This window comes from Glycine soja, chromosome 1 (genome assembly GCF_004193775.1).
Source record: "Glycine soja cultivar W05 chromosome 1, ASM419377v2, whole genome shotgun sequence".
NCBI classification, from domain to species: domain Eukaryota; kingdom Viridiplantae; phylum Streptophyta; class Magnoliopsida; order Fabales; family Fabaceae; genus Glycine; species Glycine soja.
In genome coordinates this window covers 40,347,023-40,370,186 of record NC_041002.1, presented here as the reverse complement: position 1 = coordinate 40,370,186, position 23,164 = coordinate 40,347,023, and the positions used below count along the sequence as shown (strand labels likewise).

The 23,164-nt window shown below is 34.6% G+C and overlaps 1 pseudogene; it reads left to right on the top strand.

Annotated features, from left to right (window-relative positions):
• LOC114375746 lies at positions 1 to 19,326 on the top strand (annotated as a pseudogene).
• Positions 19,327 to 23,164: the final 3,838 nt, after the last annotated feature.

Here is a 23,164-nt window from a genome sequence, read left to right as displayed (position 1 = left end):
ATGCTTGATTTAAGTAGCAATAATTTTCAAGGGCATATTCCTATGTCTATTTTTAACCATAGAACACTTCGATCCATTTAACTTAATCAAAACAACTTTAATGGCACAATACAATTGGACAAGATTCACAAGCTTAGTAATTTAACTACACCAGGCCTCTCACATAACAATTTGTCAATTGATTTAAACTTTAGAGATGATCGTGACCTGTCACCTTTTCCTGATATTGGATATCTCATGTTGGTTTCCAGTAAGTTGAGAGGAATTCCTAGTTTTTTAACGAATCAGTCAATATTAATATATCTTGAAGGACCAATACCTAAATGGATTTGGCAACTTAAATATCTTTCTATCTTGAATATTTCCAAAAATTTTCTTACAAATTTGGAAGGAAGTGTCTGAATTTAAGTTCAAACCTTTTGATGGTCGACCTTAGTTCCAACCAACTGCAAGGGCCTTTTCCTTTCATTCCAAAGTATGTTAATAATTTGAACTTTTCAAACAATAGATTCAACTCTATCGTTTCACTAGACACGAGTAATCATCTCTCTTTCATAGGAATATTATCTCTTTCAAACAACACTTTTCATGGAGAAATCCCTGAATCCTTTTGCAATGCTTCAAGGCTTCTCCTTCTAGATCTTTCTGACAGCAACTTTGTTAGGATAGTTCCAAAGTGTTTTGCGACGTTAAGTACCACTCTAAGGGTGTTGAATTTTGGTGGAAACAAACTCCGAGGTTATATTCATAATACTCTACCAACTTCATGTTCTCTAAGGTTGTTGACCTAAATGAAAATCAGTTGGAAGGCACCATCCCTAAATCTTTAGTCAACTGCCAGAAACTACAAGTCCTAAACCTTCGAAGCAATTTCTTAATTGAAAGATTTCCCTGTTTCTTAAGTAAAATTTCCAAATTTAGAATCTGTTGGAAAGGAGGAGGTTATAGGAAGTATTTGAGACAAATGAAGGAGGAGAAAATATTTGAAAGAAGGCTAGTTTCTTATTACTTGAGAAATGTTTTTGTTTTGGACCTAAATCTTAAGTCAACTGCCAGAAACTAAAAGTCCTAAACCTTCGAAGCAATTTCTTAATTGACAAAGTTCTCTGTTTCTTATGTAAAATTTCCAAATTTAGAATCTGTTGGAAAGGAGGAGGTTATAGGAAGTATTTGAGAGAAATGGAGGAGGATAAAATATTTGAAAGAAGGCTAGTTTCTTATTACTTGAGAAATGTTTTTGTTTTGGCTTCTTTGGGTCTTTTTTGGATCCACATAAAAATGATGATGTCTCCCCCTTTTATAGGCTTAAAGGGAGAGTTCTAGATACATCAAGAAAAGTTTCCACACACTTCAAGGGAGAGTTCTACACACTTCTTTAATTAAATATTACTTCTACTTATTTATGCACTTTTTCTAGAAGTTTCTTTAAAGTAGTAGCACAAACTTAATGGGCCTAACACTTGACTAATGGGCTAAATCAAGTTTATATTATCCAACACCCCCCTTAAACTTGATTTATCATTCAAAGTAAGCTTCTTAACTTGATAAAGTCTTCTAGCTTGAGCGACTTGTTTTAGTCCATAAAGTGTCTTCTTTATCTTGAGAACTTTGTCTTCTTCTTCTTTCACCTTGTATCTCAACAGTTGCTTGATGTATACTTCTTCCTCGAGGACTCCATTCAAGAAGGCAAACTTCATGTCCATCTAAAGAATTCTCCACTTGTGTTGAGCTGCAAGAGAGAGTATTAGTCTTATGGTCTCTAGGTGAGCGACTAGTGCAAACACCTCATCATAATCAAACCTAGCCTTTTGACTATAACCTTTTACAACTAGTCTTGCCTTATATCTTTCAATTTCTCCCTTGGCATTCTTCTTTGTTTTGTACACCCACTTAACACCAATAGCCTTGCGCCCTTTTGGAAGGGAGACGAGTTCCAATGTGGCGTTCTTCTTGATGGATCTAATTTCTTCGTCCATCGCATTTCTCCATCTTTTATATTGCACAACTTCTTCAAAGTCCACTAGTTCACAATCTTCAAAGAGACAAAATAGTGTGATACTATCCAATCTCTCAATTCGATCATAAAAATCTTGGAGGGTTCTTGTGTGTGACACCATCCTTTCATTTTCAGGAGATGGCAAAGTGTCTTCGTGAGTGGTTGATGTTGATAGGGCAAGCTCTTGCTAAACATGTTGAGGTGTCTTCAATTCTTCAAGTGGAGGAAAAAAGTTGTATTCATTTTCATTAGGGGTGGGAATAGGCCAGGCTGGCCTACAGGGGCCTATGACCTGGCCTACATAAAGCCTGATCTGAACTGACCTATTTAATTAAAAGGTTAGGCTCAGGTTTTTTTAAATGCCTATTAAATTAAATAGACCAGGCTTAGGCTTATTAAAAAGCCTTATAAGCCTGATAGGCCTATATATATATATATATATATATATATATATACATATACTTATATTATTTTTTTGGGTACAATTAATTTTTTTTAAACTAGTAGACTTTGATTACACATTACTGCTCCATAACTTCCATTCCTATAATCAAGTAAGACTTTAATTACAATTTAGGTGTGAGTCATGTGCCCCTTTATATTTCTCATTATTTTTATTGGCTTTCCTATTCCTGTTAACGTTTCCTTTTCCTTTCCTTTAACTTTCCTATTATGTTTCCTACTCCAAAGCACAAAAATATTAAAAAATTTAGTGTGAAGAAGGCTTTTAAAAAGACTATCAGGCCAGACTAGGCTTTTAAAAAGGCTAGGCCGAGCCAAAATAAAAGCCTTTGATAGGCTATAGGCCAGGCTCAGGCCTAAAAAATTCATTGTAGGCTAGGCTCAGGCCTTTTAAAGCCTGGCCTGGCCTGGCCTATTCCCACCCCTAATTTTCATGAGTCTCAAAGTCCCATTGTCCTTCTTCGCCGAACACCACATCTCTACTGACTACCATCTTCTTGTTGTTTGGGTTGTACAACTTGTACCCTTTTGAGCTTGAATCATAACCAATGAAGATGAATTTGTCACTTTTGCATCAATTTTTGCTCTTCTCTCGTCTGGGACATGAACATGAGCTATACTCCCAAAAACCCTCAAGTTAGAGATACCAAGCTTTCTTCCACTCCATGCTTCTTGTGGTGTCTTTCCCTATACATTTCTTGTCGGAGATCGATTGGACATATAAACTGCACATGCCACAGTTTCTCCCTAAAATTCTTTTGGCAGTTTCTTGCTTTCGAGCATGCTCTGAGCCATATTAAGGATCGTTCTATTTTTTTCTTTCTGCCACACCATTTTGTTGGGGGGGGGGGGGTATTTGAACCATCAAGAGAAGTCTGATTGCATTCTCTTCACATAACTCTCAAAACTCTTTGGAAGTGAATTCTCCTTCTCGGTTTGTCCTCATGGCTATGATCTTTTGACCACTTTCTTTCTCCACTACAGCTTTAAACTTCTTGAATGCGGAAAAGACTTCTAGTGAGCTTGGCTTGATTGGCCCACAAACGTCAGCATGCATTAGCTCGAGTGACTTCTTAGCTTTTGAGTTTGACTCCTTTGGAAAACTTGTTCTAAATTTCTTGCCAAGTAAACATCCTTCACAGAGTTAATCAGGGTGGTTAATGGAGGGTAGTCCTCTCATCATTTTCTCCTTTGATAGTAAACTTAAGCCTTCAAAATTTAAGTACCCAAATCAAAGATGCCATAGCCAGGATGCATCAATGTAGGAAGCTTTAAGACATTTTGCAACATCATTTTGGATATTGAATAACAACATTCTATTTCTTGACATTGGTACCTTGGTAATTAGATTGTTTCTCCCATCTCATATGGAAAGACTAGAATCTTTCATATGAATATCATAGCCTTTTTCAAGTAATTGTGCCAAACTCAAAATATTATTCTTCATATTTGCGACATAGTAGACATTTGATATGAATTCGTGTCTTCCATCTTTTAAACGAATTAAGATCTTATCTTTTTGTTTTACATGAGTCTTAGAATTATCACCAAATGAGACATTGCCACTTATTGATTCATCAAGATCCATGGACATGCTTCTTTTTCTGCACATATGGTTGCTTGCACCAGTGTCAAGGTACCATGTGTTTTCGTGGCTACCTTCTTTGCCTCCACGTGCTAGGAGCACTGTTTCAAACTTTTTGTCTTTTTTCTCCACATAGTTATTCTCCTACTCAACTCTATTCTTGGTGAATCTACATTCTGAAGCATAGTCGCCAATCTTTTGACAATTATAGCATTGGGTTTGAGATTTATCATACCTTTTGCTTGCATAGCCTCTTCCATGTTCTCTTGTTGAGCTTTTTCCTTTCTCGTAACTGTTGTTGATGAAATTTGAACCTCGTCCTCTGTTGCCACGTCCAACCTATCCTTGGTTGCGACAACGACCTTCACGTCAGTCTCGTTGACTTCTCTCATTTCCTTGACTTTCTTCCTTCTCCATCAGTTGCATCTTGAAGAGTTGCTTAGTGATCTGTTGCTTCTTCTTATGCTTCTCTTCATAAGCTTGCAATGATCCTTGAAGTTGTTCTATCATCATGGTTTTTAAATCTATGGTTTCCTTGATTGTCACAATAATATGCTCAAATTTGGGATCTAACGGGCGTAGTATCTTTCTCCATAATTCTAACATCTTCTAACTTCTCACCATTTCTTTTTATTTGATGTGAAACAACAAGAAATCTTAAAAAATAATCGAAAATGGACTCTGACTCTTTTATATGTAAGGATTTGAACTCACCTCTTAGAGTTTGGAGATACCTCTTCTTTACTTTGTCTTCCCTTTTGTGAGAGGTTTAAAGCTTATCCCATGCCTCCTTAGCTTGAAAGATGAGGAAGAAAGCTTTCTTGTTTCTCTTTCTTGAATCCTTTAAAGTCTTCTTTTGTGCTTAGGAAAGTGAAGTCTCATCTTGTCACTCCGTATAGCCTTTTTCAACCATTTCCTAAACATCATGTGTGATGCAATCCGACCCCCCAAGGGCATTGGATAGAAGACTCCAAGAAGATTAGGCTAGAGATGTAAGAGAAGGTCCTAGGGTTCTCATGAGCCTTAGGGTAGATTTCAGGCCCACGGGTTAAGTATGAGTCCACTTATCTTTGTACATATTAGATTAAGGTTTCATTATTTTTGGGCCTTGTATTTAGGGCTCCATAATGTAGGTAGGGTACCCTAGAAATGTAAGATTTTTCAGCCCTTGTACTTTAGGGCACCTAGACTAGTTTTTGTATTAGGGGTAGTTTTGTAATTTCACATACATTAAGTGAATATTTGATGTGTGTTGGAAAATAAATTTAATTGAATTGGGAGAATCCCAATCCAATTAAATTTTAAAGGGGGGGGGGGGAAGTGAGCATTTGCTTGCTACACCTCATTGTCACATCATATAGTCAAACTTTGTACATGTCCTTCATGCTTTACATGCCTCATGACACCTAAGCACACTTAGTGGAGAATCTTGAACTTGATCTTGGATTAGTGGGCTGAACCATAGCTAAAATTCACTAACCATAATTAGTAAAATTTTGGCTCCACAAATTCAAGTGAAATTTGAATAGAAATTCAATTTTCTCTTCAATTTTGTGTGACACTTAGGCTATAAATAGAGGCCATGTGTGTGCATTTTTTCAACTTTGATCACTTGAGAATTACACTTCAAAGTTCAGACGTCATTTAAGGCACAAAATTTCGTGCTCCTTCTCTCCTTCTCCCTCCACTCATCTTCTCCTACCTTCAAGCTCTTATCCATGGCTTCCTATGGTGGTGAGCTTGTTATTGACTCATCTTTTCCTTGAAGTGGCATCTCCAATCATCTTTCTTCCTTCTCCATTCCACTGCCATTCATCTTCAAGAAGCAAAGGAGACCATTGATGAAGAAGATCCAAGGCCTACAAGCTCCACATAGAGCTACATCAATGTGCTCCAAGAAGGGCTTTCATTTTGATGCTCCAATTGTCATAGGTGCTCCCCTTTAGAAGTGGAACTTGGAAGGATGTCGCTCCATTGCTCACCATAACTCTAGAGGAATTTCTTATAAGAACCTAAGCTCTGATACCACTTTGTTGGAAAGGAGAAGGTTATAGGAAGTATTTGAGAGAAATGGAAGAGTAGAGAATATTTGAAAGAAGGCTAGTTTCTTATTACTTGAGAAATGCTTTTGTTTTCGCTTCTTTCTCTTTTTTTTGGATCCACATACAAATGATAACCTCTCCCCCTTTTATAGGCTTCAAGGGTGAGTTCTAGTTACATCAAGAAAAGTTTCCACACACTTCAAGGGAGAGTTCTACACATTTCTCCCAACAACTTAGTTCTACACACTTCTTTAATTAAATATTACTGCTACTTATTTCTACACTTTTCTAGAAGTTTCTTTAAAGTAGTAGCACAAACTTAATGGGCCTAACACTTGATGAATGGGCCAAATAAAGTTTATATTATCCAACAGAATCCTAGATTTAAGGTTAAACAAACTTCACGGGTCAATTTGATGCCCAATAAGTAGTGTTGATTGGGAAATGCTTCATGTTTTTTATCTATCCTCCAACAATTTTAGTGGTCCAATACCAGGAGCACTTAAACAGTTGGAAAGCAATGAAGCATGATAAAGTTGATGTTGGGACAAAATTCAATCATTTCTATATTGATATAGTTGATAACTATGAACTCAAGAATTTTAAGGATTTATTGTCACATTTGGACAACTATAGTGAAGTTAGCTAAACTTGTTACAAATGTATCTCGCTCTATCCTTGAGCAGGCAGCTTTCGACTATAATGCAGTCGATGCCTCTCGGTACCACAACTCAATTATTAATAACAACAAAGGTCAACTAATGAAGTTTCTCAGAATTCAAAGAGCCTTCACTTACTTGGATATGTCTAGCAACAATTTTGAGGGTCCAATACCAAATGAGCTAATGAGTTCAAGGGATTGAATGCTCTTAATTTGTCAAATAATGCCCTCTCAGCCACCATCTATCGAAAATTTTAGGAATCTTGAGTCTTTAGATTTTTCAAACAATTCTTTTAATGGAGAAATTCCAACAGAGCTCATAAGTCTATCTTTCCTTGCATATTTGAATCTGTCAAATAATCACTTGGTGGTGGAAATTCCAAAGGGTACCCGAATTCAATCATTTGAAGCAGATTCCTTTAAAGGGAATGAAGAGTTATGTGGACCTCCACTGACCCATAATTGCAGCAATGATAGAGTGCCAACACTTGAAACAACTCATTCCCAAACTGAAAGTTCAATTCATTGGAATTTTTTAAGTGTAGAGATGGGATGTATTTTTGGCTTTGGAATTTTCATCCTCCCCCTTATTTTCTAGAGGAGATGGAGGTTATGGTATTCGAAACACGTAGATGAGATACTTCATAGGATCATCCCCCAACTTGATTTTGCATACGAACACCATCAAGGGAAGAAATACATGACTCGTGTGCAGGTACTGAAATCTTAGGTAATTTTTTAGTGATTTAGCTTCTACAATAGGTCAATTTACACTCTTCATAATATTTTGGTTTTGCATTTTTTTAATCTTTTAATTTTTTTATGAGGAATTTCATAATAAGGACTGCATCAATTAATTATGTTTAGACCAGAGATAATGCAAAGTAGTTAGTAATCTCAAGATGTTTTAAATCATTGCTTAACAGTTTCCTTAGTTAAAGTTATATTAAGATGTAAAATGTATATGACACTTACACAAATGTATGGGTATATCAATATATCTAGTATATGGTAAGCTCCAGAAATATTGTATACATATGCTTTTCCAGGGCTTTTTTCAAATTTTTGAAAATATTGTTAACTCTTATGTGTGAGTTTGAATTGGGTGTGGAGTTAGATGAGGCTTATGTTCTGTTGGGAGGAAGACCTTTCTTAAAACTTTGTAATCTTATCTCTTATGTTTTACTAGTTACAATGGAGAAAGATATATGGTATTGGTGTTAGAATCCATTAATTGTACGGATTAGCTATGATTTGAATTTAAATTGTAATTGATCCAAATTTTTGTATATTTTCTCCTTTTTTATTTGTGATTCTATTTTGATATTTTGTCTGTGATTCTATTTTGGTATTTTGTCCTCAATAATCATGGAGAGATGGTAGAGAGGATCATGTATTTATTCACTGTCTCATATCAATGAGAACTACCCGATACCATTTTCTTAATATGGTATTAGAGTCAACTCCAATTACCTTTCTTCTTTAGGAATTGGAGATTAGCTTCTGTGTACGAAAATGAATAATAGGTCAAATAAATCAGATTCTACTCCACATATGAAGGATCTGTCTTCAATCCTTAAACCCAAGTGTCTTGATGGTACAAGTGATCCCGAATGGCACCCAAAAGGAAAAAAAAGTGGAATCTCCCAAGGACAACTCCACCGTTGCTACTGGATTTGTTGCTAAGTTAGATACATTTCAACCAATTTGTGGTTTTTCTATTGTTTCTTCCCCAGTTATGGGTAGTGGTACAATATCCATTTCTCCCTTGGTATCCATTTCCAATGTGCTTTTTGTTCCTTCTCTCGATTGTAGTCTTCTCTCTGTTAGTCAATTAACCAAGTCCCATAACTGTGTTTTCTTGTTCTTTCCTAGATATTGTACTCTAAAGAATATACATATGAAGGAGAAGATTGGTAATGGTAAAAGAAGTGAAGAATTATACTATCTTAAAGGTAATTCTCAATATACCAAAGGAAAAGCACTGACTCACTCTGTAATTGATGAAACATAAGCTAAGAATAAAAGAGATATTTGGCAATGGCATAAGCGATTATGACATCCATCTTTTAGCTACCTTAAGAGATTATTTCCTTCATTGTTTAACTATTGTAATATCTCTGATTTTAAATGTGAAATTTGTGTAATGGCAAAAAGTCATCACGCTACTTTTCCTATAAATAATAATTCACTCTGATGTTTGGGGACCTGCCCCTCTTCCCACATATAATGGAATGCAATGGTTTGTGACATTAATGGATGACTATACAAGAATGACTTGGTTATACCTACTTAAAAATGCAAAAGTGATGCGTGTAATGTTTTTCAAGTATTTCACGAAATAATAAGCACACAATTTAATACTCCAATAAAAATAGTCAGGTCTGATAATGGAGGGGAATACTACAAAAATGAGTTGACAAATTTTATGAAATCTATTGGTATTCTTCATCAAATATCATGTCCTAATTCCCCTCAGCAAAATGGAGTAGCCGAGAGAAAAAATAGACATCTTTTGGAGGTTACTAGATCACTATTGATTGGCGGTAATATTCCTTCTTAGTTATGAGGTGAAGCTTTAAGCTCTACAGTTTATCTTATTAATAGAGTTCTCTTGAGTGTGTTAAATTTTAAGAGACCTCTTGATGTCCTTTCTCATGATTTCACCCTTAATTTTGTCAATCATTTACCACCCTATATTTTTGGTTGTGTCATATATGTGCATTTGCATCCTCACCAGCGACCAAAATTAGAATCTAGAGCAATGAAATGTGTTTTTATGGGATACAACACCACTCAAAAGGGATGTAAGGCCTATCATCCATCTACAAAAAGATTTTTTGTATCAATGGATGTTACATTTCATGAGCATGAAATGTTTTTCCCTCAAAAATACTTCATTTTTCACCTCAAAGGGGGTGTGATTTGGAGGTCCCGAATCATGATAGACTTGACCAAGATATCTAGTTATTTGATGTTATGCCAACAACAACAGAGGATGGAATTCAAGATAATGGAGATGAGAACATGGAAGATCAAATTTAGAATAATGTAAATGAGAATATGGTCAAAGATGATAGTATAATCTCTCCTTCAACCTCTAATCCACTGTTGATCCAATCCAAAAATAATTTTGTAGAGGTATCACTTGAAACTCTTACTCCTTTTCATTTTGTTGCTGATACACAAAACTGTGTTTCCACTTATATACAACGCAATGTCTCTTCTACCCCAAATTCTGACCCTATAGTGAGCCCTTACACTCTTCCACTTCATATTAATAGAGGATAACCCCCAATTAAGTATGATCCCATTCTAAATTATAAGGTCAAATACCCCATAAACAACTATGTGCCATCTAAAAAGTTGTCCAAGTCATATGTGAATTTTGTATCTCAATTATCTATTGCCTTTACTCCTAGTAGTTTGCAAGAAGCTCTAGCAGATTCTAGGTGGATCTAGGCAATTAAAACAAAAATGGAAAGAGTAGAGTTGGTTGTAGATGGGTGTTAACTGTCAAACATAAAGCTGATGGAAGTGTGGAGAGATATAATGCAAGGCTAGTTGCAAAGGGTTACACTCAATCCTTTGGGGTTGATTACCAATAAACCTTTGCACCAATTGCAAAGCTCAATACAGTGAGGGTGTTATTATCACTAGCAGCAAATCAAGATTGGCTACTTCTTCAATTCAGTGTAACAAGTGCCTTTTTACATGGAGATCTAATGGAAGAAGTTTATATGGATCCTCCTCCAGGTATACCAAAGTACTCAAATATTCCTTTGGTGTGTATGCTTAAAAAGGCCCTATACGGATTAAAACAATCACCAAGAGCTTGGTTTGGAAGATTTACAAAGTCTATGTAGTTTTTCGGTTACACACAAAGCAATTCTGATCACACCTTGTTTCTCAAGCATAATCAAAGTAAAATCATTGCATTGATAATATATGTTGATGATATGATTGTAACCGAAAATGATCCTAATGAAATTTTAAGCATACAGAGACATTTAGCTTCTGAATTTGGCATGAAACAGCTTGGAGATCTCAAATATTTTTTAGGGATCGAAGTTGCGAGGTCCAAGCATGGTATCTTCCTTTCTCAAAGAAAGTATGCTTTAGACTTGTTAGCTGAAACAAGAATGCTTGGGTGTAAACCAATTGATACTCCTATAGAAAAAAACCACAAGAATTTTCATTGTGATGATGCAACTAGTGCAGATAGAGGAAGATATCAAAGACTAGTGGGAAAGCTAATTTATGCATGAGTCAATTTATGCATGACCCAAAAAAACCGCATATGGATGCTATTGAACGAATATTAAGGTACTTAAAAATCTGCACCAGGAAAAGGTTTGTTATTCTCAAATCATGGTCACCTCAAAGTTGAGGGTTATATTGATGCTGATTGGGCTAGATCAACAGATGACAGAAGGTCTACCGCTGGCTACTTCACTTTTGTGGGAGGAAATCTAGTATCTTGGAGAAGTAAAAAGCAACAAGTAGTTGCTAGATCAAGTACTGAAGCAGAGTTTAGAGGGATGGCAGTTGGAATATGTGAACTATTAAGGGTTAGAAGTCTCTTGAAGGATATTGGATATGAATGCAATGAAGCTTTACTGTGATAATAAATCAGCCATAGAGATTTCTAACAACCCCGTCCAATGTGATTGTACAAAACATGTGGAAATTGACAGGCATTTCATCAAAGAGAAGATTGAAGATGGTATTATTGTCTTTCCTTTGGTAAAATCAGAACAACAACTTGTTGATATGCTAACCAAGGTAGTAGCATCCAAGGCCCTTAGTAGTTATCTTGACAAGTTGGGAATATGTGGCATTGATGCACCAACTTGAAAGGGGGTGTTAGAATCCATTAATTGTAAGGATCAGCTATGATTTGAATTTAAATTATAATTGATCCAAATCCCTGTATATTTTCTCCTTTTTATTTGTAATTCTGTTTTGATATTTTATCCTCAATAATCATGGAGAGATGGTAGAGAGGACTATGTATTTATTCATTGTCTCATATCAATGAAAACTACTAGATACCATTTTCTTAATAATTGGAACGAGGATGCTTACAAACTATTTTCTGTTTATAATTTTCCGTTTTCTGCTTTGGTTTAGCAGGATTTGGAAGTACCCTGCCCCCTTAAAAGTCTTGACTTTTTCTTGGAGATTGATGTTAGATAGACAGAAGCTGTTCTACTCAATAAGGGTTTAACTTTAATGGTCTTGGCTTGTTGGGTCCATTTTATAGCTTTGTCGAAGAAGATTCTAATAACTTATTTTTTGCTTTTCTCTTACTGTATTTGGGTTTCTATTTTATTGGCTTGGCTTTTGTATTGCCCTCTTCTTATGGGGCGTTGTTTATCCAATTTGGCTTGTTATTGGGTAGCTAGGAGACAAGTTAAGAAATTCTCTTGTTTTAATTTTCCATGCAATTGTTGTTCATGTGATTAATAAAGAATGATATAGTGTTTAATGGAGACATGTGTGATCTGATTTCTACTTTAGTTTTTATTAAAGTTTGTTATTGCATCAAATTTGGTGCGAAATAGGAGTGATTGTTGTTATTTTCATATTTGTGTATTGTTCCCTTCTCTTGTATTGTTCAAATGTAAAATCCAAATACAAGGGTAGCATAATGCTTGGATTCCGTTTTATAATTTTATCTTTGCTTACCAAAAACAGAATAGCATTAAATTTTTATTGAAAAACTATTACCTAATAAATACAATACAAGTCTTAACTTCTTTTTTTGGTAAGCCAAATAAATTTTTAAGAACGTGCATATAACCTAAATCAAGGCGGCATGTCTAACCCAAGGCTACACTTTGTAGCTTCCAAAACATACACTCCTTAAACTCTGAAACAAATGTTGTTCATCAGTTACTAAACTGCCACCATTTGCTATTTATAAGTCTAAATTGACATTAATAGCTTGTGGTCTATGCTTAGAGTTGTTTATTCATTTGGTGGAAAGGCTTTTTCAAAGGGAAAATACAAAGGAGTCATTTTTTGGTATACTTAGAAGGTTGTATACTGTGAAGTTTCCATTTGGTGAGTTAGAATAGTTAACCTACCTAATTAAATTTTGTTTTCAATCAATATTTTTCTGCAGAGCTCATAACATTTAAGGCTTTTGTTTATGGTTAGTACTTAGAGAACTACCAATTAGGTTGTGAAAAAATAGTCAGAGGGCTATGGAATTGTGTGGTTTTCAACGTTGCAATCGGAAGCAGAATCACAAAATTGCATTTCGCAAGAGTTGATGTATGTATGGTATTTTTTCTTCCTTTTTTATCACTATTAATTGTAGATTAAAAAGGTGTATTAACATGTTTCCAACACAAAGGTGATTGTACTTATGCAACACAAAGTTTGCTCTCTTGGTCAAACTTGCCTTCTACTTGTCATATATATTTTTATTGGCTCTAAAAAATTTAAATTTAATTAGTTTTGAACTTGAATCTCCTTGTGTTTTTAAGTCAATAAAAACTAAAAAGGAGCATAACAAAAATTTTTCTAATCTTTCTCTTCTTAAAAGTTCACTATCTCTTCATGGTTATTTTTTCTTATAATGATACGAATTGCAAGTTGACATACAAAACATGTAGATTAAAAAGGTATATGAACATGTTTTCCAACAAAAGATAAATTGGATCTATGCAATGTAAAACCCTCTATCCCGACATACATATTTATATAATATCATACATGAAAATGCGGAATTCATTAAAATGATTTTATTCAATAAACATAATGGAGTTCACGTGGGTAAAAGGTTCACATTTGCGTTAATCACCAAATTAAAAAAAACTTATCAAATAAGGGTATGAAAACATCTCTGGCCCCAAAACAAGGCCATCCAATTTTTACAAAAGGAAACAAGTTAAGCAGTGGGATAACATAAAGTAGCATAACATGTTCAGAACATCATGCAATAGAAATAAAAACTCATGCCCCAATGTCACATCCTATCAGAGCATTGTGTCTTAACATTTTCTAACACGAGGTTCTTTAAAGTCATCCACCTAACCATCTACTCTCATGAACACAAGGTCCGAGATCATCACAGGATCCAAATACAAATAACACACAGGAAGTGAGTTATCACATTCATAAATAGGTAGAGATTAACGAAAGCATATATATATATATATATATATATATAATAATAATAATAATACAATAGAACAAGCTCAACTTAACACAATTCATTACAAACCATCACGTAACAAGTCACAATGATCATTACACAGGTGTTATGTAACAGATACACTAAGAGTCAATCCTATATGCAATGTGGTATCATGTAAGTGAAAAACCTCATTTGGCGCCTAGGAGTACATGGCAAGACAGACCACACACTGGTAAGTTAGGTCACTCTCACTAGGTAAAATCATAGGGAGACCAGTCAGGATCACGTTGTTTTGTGAGAATGCTTCAACCATGTGGGATCGGCATAGGCTTAAAAGATCACTCAAATCGAGTGTATTTACCCCAAGGCCTAGACTTCGAAGAGTCCGTCAGGGCCTCTCCCTCCTTATTCAGGTCTAACCCAGAAAACATTTTAGCACGCAGACTCTATCTATGAACTGTACAAAACACAAGACTCCTTAATTATTCTCTAAATAATTTTATCTCGTCGGGCCTCAAAGTGATTAAACTTGTCAGGTTTGCACAGTGGTTCCCATCACAATACTCGTCACGCATTAACCTGTTGCCCTTAAAAGGTGTTACAGTTGTGTGATTATATGGCTTATAGCTCATAACTCAATGCACACAACATCTCAATATACATGTATCTTACAATTCAACACATACTCAATTTATCACATACACTCAATTTCAATCACAATGTTATAATTCCAAAATAATATGTTATCACACCATATGAATCATATACACATCGCATAGTATTAATATATACATGGCACAAACACAACCTTTACCTATGAACTATGCAATACACACAACGACTCAATTTTTTTAAAAATCATTTTAACTCGTCACGCCTCAAAGTAATTCAACTCGTCGGGTTCCCACAGTGGATCCCATCATAATACTTGTCGCACAAAAACTCATCGCTCTTAAAGGGTCTTACAATTGTGTGATTGTGCACTTCATAACTCACAATTCAATATATATAATATCTCAATACACATGTATCTAACAATTCATCACATATTCAATTTATCACTTAAACATAATTTCATGATCCCAATATAACAATTTATCATGCTAATCTAGTAAATCTTGTAGAAGCAAGATATTTAGATGTTTTGATGATGCCAAAGGATCAAGTACTTCTCAAGTTTAATTCAAGACAAAAATCCAAGAAATTCAAGATACATCATCAAGAAAATATCTAGTGATTTAAGAAGGGAATTCCAAGTTGAAACAACAAGAGGTTTGGCCAATGAATTTAAGCTAAAATGTTTTTACAAGAGATTCACTCTCTGATAATCGATTACCAGTGGCCAAAACACTTCCTAAAACGCTTTTAAAATGATTTTTAATATTTTTGAAGGCATGTAATCGATTACATGAGGATTGTAATCGATTACCAGCAGCTGAAAATATTTACAACAGTCATTAGAAATTTGAATTCAAATCTTACAATGTGTAATCGATTACACATGTATGGTAATCGATTACCAGTAGTTACAGAATGTTTGATGTTTTGATGATGCCAAAGGATCAAGTACTTCTCAAGTTTAATTCAAGACCAAAAATCCAAGAAATTCAAGATACATCATCAAGAAAATCTCTAGTGATTTAGGAAGGGAATTCCAAGTTGAAACAACAAGAGGTTTGGCCAATGAATTTAAGCTAAAATGTTTTTACAAGAGATTCACTCTCTGCTAATCGATTACCAGAGGATGTAATCGATTACCAGTGGCCAAAACACTTCCTAAAACACTTTTAAAATGATTTTTAATATTTTTGAAGGCATGTAATCGATTACATGAGGATTGTAATCGATTACCAACAGCTGAAAATATTTACAACAGTCATTAGAAATTTGAATTCAAATCTTACAATGTGTAATCGATTACACATGTATGGTAATCGATTACCAGTAGTTATAGAATGTTTGAATTCAAATTTTAAAGCCTGTAATCGATTACACAAGTTTTGTAATCGATTACCAGAGGAGCTTTTCAGAAAATATTTTCAAGAGTCACATCTGTCCAAAAGGTTTTTGAATGGCCATCAAAGGTCTATTTATATGTGACTTGGAACACGAATTTGTTTAGAGTTTTTGAATGGCCATCAAAGGTCCTCTTAAAAAATTCCTTGGCCAATACACTTGCAATTCAATAAGGAATTATTTTGAGTGCTCCATTGTTCAATCTATCTCTTTAAAGAGAGATTTCTTCTTCTCTTCATCTTATTTCTGAAAAGGGATTAAGAGACTGAGGGTCTCTTGTTGTAAAGCAATCTGAACACAAAGGAAGGATTGTCCTTGTGTGGTTCAGAACTTGTAAAGGGCTTTTGCAAGATAGTGGAACTCTCAAGCGGGTTTCTTGGGGACTGGACGTAGGCACAAGGGTGTGGCCGAACCAGTATAAATCTGAGTTTGCATTTTCTCTTCCCTTAAACTATTTTATTTATTATTGCTTATTGCTTTTATTCAGTAAGTTTAATTTGCAAAATTATTTAGGAATTCATTTTGAAAGGAATCTTGGGATTTGGGTTAAAAATCAAAATAGAATTTTTTAATTAGGAAAAAGTTTGTGATATCTTAATTCAACCCCCCCTTCTTAAGATATCTGAGGCCACTTGTCTAACAAATCTTGTCCAACACAAACAAATTATACAAAAATGATTCTCAAAACATGGGGAGTAAAACCGCTCAAACAATTTCACATAATCATCTCAAAATCAAAGGAATCAAAATTAAATCATAGGTCAAAAATGCAAAAACACCAAGAACACTCAATTTTATTAACCAATTCACATCAGGACATCAATTGGTCTATCAAACACAATAATATCATAATTAGAATCATAAAAGAAGAATTATAATTCAATGAACATCTCAAAATTAATCACAATTTAATCCTCTAAGGATCCCTACACATGTTCATTCTAACCCCAATTATGATAAACTTAACCCTTACCCCTAAGTGGGCTCACATGTGTAGTGCAATAGTGATAGCAGTGTCTCTAGTGGTTCCCTAAGATCCCTCAAGCTTTTCCTCTAGTTGCTCTGCTAGGGTTTTCAAGTGTTAGAGAAAATGAGAATGGATTGGAGCCTCCATTTCACTATCTCCATGCTATGAATGTTTCTCTCACCATAAAATTTATTCTTTAACTACACGATGGTGGGAATGTGCAAAAATTAGTTTCATACCCCATGTTCAAATTTCACGAGGATCCAACGATTAACGAGTCTAGGATTGTAGTTTTACTGGGGTAGGTTTAGGTGTATGTATGGAACAAAAAGCTCCTTGTGAGGGACATTTCTCTTACCACAGATATTATTTTGCAAATCCCAAAGGTGGGGATGTGCGAAAATGAGTTCCGAACTTGGTGTTAAAATATCATCACGATCCAACGGTTAACGAGTTCAGAATCGTAGTTTTACTGGGATAGGTTTAAGTGTATGCGGGAAAAGGAAATGATTTTGGGAGAAGGAGAAGGGAAAACAAATTTGAGAGAAAGATAAATCATAAATGTAAAAACTAACCTAATATGTCTTTATTCATACCTAAGGTACTCTCAGTCTATTATTTACTCCATTTTTCTTTATTCTACTATTTTATAAAGAGGAACTCTATTTTACTCCCTATCAAATAAATAAATGAAACATTCTTTTTATTTTCTAAGAGCATATATTTATTTTATTTACCTTAAAACCATTATTTTAATTAATAAAATTATTTCTTCTTATTTATTTAATTACAAAAACCTCATTATTTCCCTAAAAATCTATTTATTTTTAATTTATCTTACGAAAAATAGGGTGTCACATGCAACAGATGGTTGCCCTCGGTCAAATTTTTCTTCTACATGTGAGATATTTTTATTCTCTCTTAAAGAGTCTAAATTTTATTAACTTTGAACATAAATCTCCTTGATGGGGCATAACATTATCTTTTTTTTATTTTTTATTCTGACATTATCTTATATATGAAGGAGCATATTGCACGGGGTTATGAGGGAGCATTACAAAAATTACAAAGTTAAAAGTTGAGGATATTTCCAACTTATATATGTCATTTATGTATAAAATTTATAGATATATTATATTTATTGTGTCTTGACAACCACATATTCAAATTAATTATAATGTAGAAATATAATTAGTCTAATTATTTTTTTTACATCTCTATAATGAGCCATATTGTCTCAAAAGGGTTTTGGAATTTGAATTTTAAATCTTGTAATCGATTACCAAATGTCTGTAATCGATTACTAGTAACGACACTTCAGAAAACACTTTGAAAAGTCATGACTCTTCAGAAATATAACTGTGTAATCGATTATCAGAATCTTGTAATCGATTACCAGTGAGAAAATTTTAGAAAAGCTTTTTAAAAAGACACATCTCTTCAAACCATTTTGAAAAGGCACAATGAGCCTATATATAATGTGTGTCTAACTTCGAAAAGTAAGAGAGAGAGATGTTCTAAGAGAACTTAATTGTCAAATGCTCTCTAAACAACTATTGGCCAAACACTTGCAAATCTATTGAGAATTCTTCTAGGATCTTCAATTTGTATCATCTACTCTAAAGGAGAGAAATCTTTTTGTTCATCCCATAAACTCAGTTGTAATCATGAGACTGTTTGTCTCTTGAATTGTGAGAATATTGAACACAAGGGTAAGGAATCCCAAGGTGTGCTCAAAGTCTGTAAAGGATTTACAGAGATAGTGGAAAATCTCAAGTGGGTTGTTTTAGGACTGGATGTAGGCACGGGAAGTGGCCGAACCAGTACAAATTGAGTTTGCATTTCTCTCAGTTATTTTATTATAGTTTACTTTGTCTTGCACATTTAAAAGAACATTATTAAATTGATTGCTTCTTCTTTTTCTGCATTTGAGCCTATCATACCTCATAAAAAAAAGGGGGTTAAAATTTGTTAATGGGAATTTTGTGAGACTTAATTCATCCCCCCCCCCCTTTTATGTTATTGAGGCCACTTTTCCAACACGCATCGACCAAGTTGCATGCCGATTGAAGTTACCAGAATCCTCTAAGATTCACCTAGTTGTCCATGTTTCATTACTAAAGCCTTACCATGGCCCCTTGCTCGATTCCCCATTCAATCTCCCTCCCGCCAGTTTCGACAACCACCTAGTCATCAAGCCACTTTCCCTGCTGGATTGGAAGTTGGATTCATCAGCTTCAATCCCGACCAAGTTGGTCTTGGTGCAATGGACAAAATTGGATCTTGAGGATACCACATGGAAGAATTGGGACTCCTTGCGTGATTCTTACAACCTTGGGGACAAGGTTGTTCTCCCAGTGCGGGGAGATGATAGCAACATACCCATGACTACGAACAGACCCAAAAGGATCACCAAGAGGGCAGCCCATTACCATGACTTTGTGTAGATGGTTAACCAAGCTGCAACAGTTTCCTTGTCTCCCACCACCAATTCTGTTATGTGCATATCCCATTTTTGTTATAACTAACTTCAAAAAAAATTGTTATCATAGTAGTGATTAGTAGAACTGCTGCCTAACTAGTGGCATAGCCATGTATGACTTCGTTCCTCTATAAATATCATGGAAATGAATAAATAAAAGTAGAACCATTACACCAATTTACCTTACTTCTTTTATCTTTCTACAATAGTCAGTTTAGTGCTCTAACACTAATATTCTTCAATTATTTATTAATATGCTTGACCACATAAGAAAACATAATGTACCAAGTCACCCATTAAATAAAGGTTAAGGAACATTCTTTTCTTTTCCTGTTTTATGTGGGGGAGATGAAAAATAGTTCTCGAATATATACTCTGCATACTGAGTGATATCCAAAACAAAATATGGAAAAACAAGGACTTCAATAGAAAAACATTATCATTTATAATTGAACAAGCTCATTTTGGACATCAACCAGGCAATCAAGACCCCCAGTTTGGGCTAACATTAGAACATGCTTACATGCCTGCAAAACAAAGTAAATTCAGTTTAATTTGTTACATTAACATATGCCAAGTCAAGCACGACACAAAAGATGAAAAATATATTTTAAAATTGAACAACAGATAATGAATTGTTTGGAAGTATTTTTGCATTAAAGGATGGCTCTTTTCTTTTATCAGCTAAAAAAGGATTAGATTAATGAGTGGTACCAGAGATACCAAAAGCAACATACAGAGAGGTTACTACGTATTTAGAGTCAATGAAAACCAAAAATACTGCATAACCCAATTGAAACACAGTAGCAAAAAGATATAAATTAAGAGAACATGCCATGTGGTCCTTTTAATTATACCTAAAGAAGCGGATTGGTGCTTCCTTTTAAAGCTACTAGGATGCACTGAGTGAAATTTTTTCATTCCGTGTGATCCTTTTAATTAATGGTAAATCAACTTTAATTGTCATGCATGGACAAGCCACTTGATATATTAGCCAATTGGATGTCGACAGGTGTTGAAAACTCTAACCTTTCTCTCTTTTGAATCTATTCCACTCATCTCGTACAAACCCTCGCACAGGTCTCCGATCTCGTTGGGCAAGGTGGGGTCCTCACCGATGTACCAGCGGTAACGAGTGGGTTCGAAGAGAGTTCCTCTAGCTCATGCCTGATCACACTCACCATGTCATCGACTCCGATGCCGCCAATCGGCGGTATGAGGTTCCCACCCACGTGTAACAGCGTAAGGGATCCAATTCGAAGGGATAAGCATAAACCTTGGGACACTATTTTCTGGTGTTTCCCACCCATGCATAAAGGGAGTATGTAGACCACCTTTGATGAGAAGGTGAAGTTGTGGAAGCCACGGCGTGGTAGAACTTCCACGGTGACTATTAGGAATCAGGCTAAGCTACATTAAGCTAAACTACACTAAACAGGTATTGGATAATTCTTCTCTACTCCTTCATTACTAATTGCGGTATTTATAATGATTATAGGAGGAAGTAGAAAAGCTAATCATTAGTTGGCAGAGACAATAACAGAATTTGGTAACAAAATTGGTGGAGGGACAATAACCAAATGGGTGGAGAATCCATATTAGGCATAACAGAATTTCTAGGATTGTTGTGGCTTCCTTTGCACATGGACTACACAAAGTTACAAAGGTAAGTGGGCCTCTTTTGTGTCTTCATGGGCCTGCTAGGTGTTGTTGTAGTATTGCTATCAGTGATGTCCTTGGCGGTAAGGATTAGGTAGATCCTATTGTGGTGGCCGATGGAGTGGAGGAGGAGGAAGAGTGAGAGGAAGTTTGGGGGAAGAGGTAGTGGAAGTTGAGAAGGGACCTATGCGTAGAAAGGGGTGAAGAGGTGTTTAGGGAGAAGATGAGAACGAGGGTGATGATGAGGATGAGTGCGAGTGAAGAAGGTTTCGATTTCATCCAGGAGGAGGATGCCACTACCATTCATGTACTGCTACTTTATTTGTTTGTTAGAGAAATATGATCAAACACTTGGTGAACAGAAGTAAATGGAAATATCAAGAGTAATTTTTAGAGGAAGGCAGGTCGAAATTTTAACAGAAATGTTATCAGTTAGCAAAACAAATGCAGATCAAGGAACAATATTTAGATAACATAGTGAAAAAGTTAATTTTAGTGTTCCAGTTGATTTGTTTGGAGTGGCACTTGATATAGGAAAGAGGTGCATATGCTTGATGCAATACTAGCTCAGTTGCTGCTTCATGTGCTATTATGGAAGGTGTTTTAGTTCTACAATTGTCAGTCTGGGGGTGTGCATTCTGGAATGGAGAATTTTTATATCGGTTATAAATATTATCCAAGTAGAATAATGTTTTCTACATTGCTTACATGAATAATCAATGGAGAAATTTAAAATAACTAATACTTTTCCCATTAGCGTACATATATCCGAACCTAGTTTTAGGCTAAAAGGAAACATATTTAAATTTCATGAGTATGAAAAATAAATAAAAAAAAATTGCAGGGTTGGATTCTAAACATTTGATATATATAAGAACGAAAAACATATTTTAGTCTTTAAATAATTATAGAGGAAGAAAAAAGTAAAAGTTATCTCCCTTCAATAGGTTTCTAGATGAGAGAAATATAAGAATAGAAGAGAGACAAATAAGACATATGACAAGTAAATGTGATAAAATAAATAAATAAATAAAGAGATGGATTGAACAAATGACATTGCATGATATTAAAGATTTTAATTGTCTCTTCTAGATCAATTAATTAGTTTATTTTTTATTTTTAGTAAAGAGTACAATTGACAAGATTTTAACACACACACCAAAATTATATTTATAATATATAAATTATGAGTTACAAAATCACACATTGTCACCTCCATATATAATATTATTAGCAGACATTACTCATCTTAGTATTATTTTTCCTTTTGCTTATATGCATTTATAACTATAAAACATGTGAAAAAAGTGGATATTCTAAAATTTCAACATCTGCATTATCATTATCATTATTCTATATAGAAACTACTTATGCTACTGCATGGATCTTTCATTTCACTTGGGTTGGGAAAATCACGCAACCAATCAAAGGACATTTCTTTGAATTTTCCAACAACTTAATAGTTCTTTAGGTCCCTTGAAAAATTGGCAAGTCTTTCAAAAAAGGTCTCTTAAAAGAAAGAAAATGAATCATAAATTCTTTGCTATCCCATTTCAAGGGCAAGACCTTTAGAAATTAGAAGTCACCACTAACAAGCCATCCTCTCTAGTTGTCTATTCATAGCAACTGCTCAATCATGACATAATTAGTTGACTAGTTTTGGACGTGTGAAATGCTCTTGGTAAGAAATTAACTTTGTTAGTTTTAAACAACTTCACAAATGATTTCATAGAAAATTATAGGAATACAGTTTCCTTAGCTACCTTTGTAATCTCTATTAAAATTGCATAGAGTACCAATCCTTGTATTTATAATTTTGTACAGTGAAAGCCAGTGTTGAACATGTGAGTTTTTAATCTTATGATTTCTTAGAATTACCATTTTTAATATTTCAGTTGAACATGTGAGTTTTTAATCCTATGATTTCTTAGAATTACCATTTTTAATATTTCAGTTTTCCTACAATTCAAATTTCCACTTGTAATTGTAGTTGTTACACATACTAATCATCTACAATGAAAATTGACCTAGTCTTATGGCTAATGTCATTCTATTGGTTGTGCCTTCGTAACCTCATCTTTGTGGTTTCTGGCCTTTGTCTTGATGATCAGAGGTCTTTGTTGCTTCAATTTAAGAACAACCTC